Source organism: Pinus tabuliformis, chromosome 6 (genome assembly GCF_031772625.1).
Source record: "Pinus tabuliformis cultivar Carrire ecotype Pingquan chromosome 6, CPIR1, whole genome shotgun sequence".
NCBI lineage: Eukaryota > Viridiplantae > Streptophyta > Pinopsida > Pinales > Pinaceae > Pinus > Pinus tabuliformis.
This window is the reverse complement of record NC_142292.1, coordinates 96881131-96883724: the sequence shown is the minus strand read 5'-3', so window position 1 is coordinate 96883724 and position 2594 is coordinate 96881131.

Sequence of the window (2594 nt, the reverse complement as noted above, 5' to 3'; positions counted from 1 at the left end):
TGGGGGCACAATGAAATGTGAAGGCCACTGTGAAAATGTCAAACTTCAAATGGGGGATTATCAGTTGAAAACCCACATGTTTGCCATACACATGGGGGGTTGCGACATTGTCCTTGGCGCTGAATGGCTCCGCACGCTTGGGCCAATCACAATGGATTTTCAGGAGTTATATATGAGTTTTAAGCAGAACAACTACACACATACCCTCCGTGGACTCCAGGCGGGAGCCCCCTCTATCATCAGCTCGCATCGGATGGAAAAATTGTTAAAAAAGGGCAATCATGGAGTGGTAGCTCAATTTAATGCCATCCAGGTCATCGAAACCAAGTCTCTGCCAATTCATCCTGAGATGCAACAGATTTTAAATAACCATCTACCGGTCTTTGACAAGCCTCATGAGCTTCCACCCTCGCGAGGGGAACATGATCATAGCATCACCTTGGTTCCAGGGGCCCAACCCCCAAATGTGCGGCCATACAGATATCCGTTCACCCAAAAGAATGAAATAGAAAAAATCATCAAGGAACTTTTGGAAGCAAGTGTCATTCGTCCTAGCATTAGTCCTTATTCATCCCCAGTGGTCATGGTGCTCAAGAAAGATGGGGAGTGGCGGATGTGTCCCGACTTCAGGGCCCTCAATAAGTTGACAGTCAAAGATAAATTTCCCATTCCGGTGGTTGACGATTTGCTGGACGAACTCAATGGGGCTCAATTCTTCACTAAGCTGGATCTTCACTCAGGCTACCACCAAATTCGCATGAAGGAAGTCGACATTCCCAAGACTGCTTTCCAAACTCATGAAGGCCATTATGAGTTCCTGGTCATGCCATTTGGTCTTTGTAATGCCCCCTCTACTTTCAGAGCCTTATGAATCACATTCTCAAACCATATCTCAGGAAATTTGTCCTTGTCTTCTTTGATGACATCCTCATCTATAGTGGCACTTGGGCTGCACATCTTCAGCATGTAGATCTACTCCTACACCTACTCCGCAAGCATAAATTATTTGTCAAGATGTCCAAGTGTTCGTTTGGCATGGAAGAAGTTGAGTATTTGGGCCACATTGTGGGGCGTGAAGGTGTCAAGGTGGACCCCAAAAAGATCCATGCAATGCAAGAATGGCCTCAACCTAAGACTTTGAAGAGCTTGAGAGGATTTTTGGGTCTCACAGGCTATTATCATAAATTTGTCCGCAACTATGGCCGCATAGCGAAGCCCCTCACTCAACTCCTAAAGAAAAATTCCTTCTTCTGGAATGAGGAAGCACAACAGGCATTTACTGCTCTAAAAAACGCCGTGTGTTCCACGCCAGTCTTAGCACTACCTAACTTCACCAAATCCTTTGTCATTGAATGTGATGCTTCGAGGACCAGTATTGGGGTGGTCTTAATGCAGGAAGGGCGACCTTTGGCCTTCACAAGCCAACAACTAAGTGGGAGGAATCTGGGCCAATCTAGGCTAAGACAAGGGTTGTCAGAAGCTATCTCCAAAATTCTACGGACCATACCAAGTACTTCAGCACATTGGAGAAGTGGCTTACAAGTTGGCTTTGCCACCTACTGCAAAAATCCATCCAGTTTTCCATGTATCGTGCCTCAAGAAAGTGATCGGGAACAATTTCCGAGTTCAAACCAGTCTACCTGAATTGGACGAAGAAGGGTCAATATGGCTTCAACCCGAACAGGTTCTAGACACAAGAGACAAACAACTGCGCGGCCGCATGATTAAGGAAGTCCTCGTCAAATGGAAAGACACCTCTCCAGAAGATGCAACTTGGGAACCAGCCACTATTCTTCAGTAGTTTCCGCAGCTTCAGCCTTGAGGACAAGGCTAGTCTTAAGGGGGAGGGCATGTTAGGGTCCCACCCTAACCCCCTTATTTATGTCATGGGATCACGTCATAGTCAAGAGTCAATAAAGCCCATATTAATATTTGTAAGTGGTTAACCTGCAATTAATGACGGGACCACAGTTAGTTGCAAATGGGTCGTAGTATTAGATAGATGGTATTAATAAAACCCACGGTATTGGCCCATGGTATTGCATGTATGAGTCATATATAAAGGATAGAGACTCCCTGCAAGGAGTATCGTGTCTTATTTTGTAATCGAGCTCTGCTCTATTTGGAGGTTGCCCCCTCGAAGAGGCAAGTGAACATTACTCTATGAATAATAAGATCATTGCTATTCTGTGTTCTGGGTATCTTTTCTTCGCATATTCTGTATTGCGTATCATTTTGCAGGTTAAGAGCATAACAGTGCCAGGAGAACCACGGGTAGTCCAGAAGCTTGGAAATCACACGACATGAACGAGAAGGGAAATGAGATTGACCACGCAGATTGGGGAATATGAGATGGACCAAGAGATTCTGGACCTAGGATCAGATGCGAACGTTCTACCGAAGTAGACATGGGAGTGCATGGGAAGGCCTACACTTCAATGGTCTCCTATCCAACTGTGAATGACGAACCAAAAAAATATCCTACCTATGGGGAGATTGCAGGGAATCATACTGGATATCGAAGGAGCAAGCGCGCTAGCAGACTTTGAAGTAATAAAGATCATTGATGACAACAATCCCTATCCTATGCTATT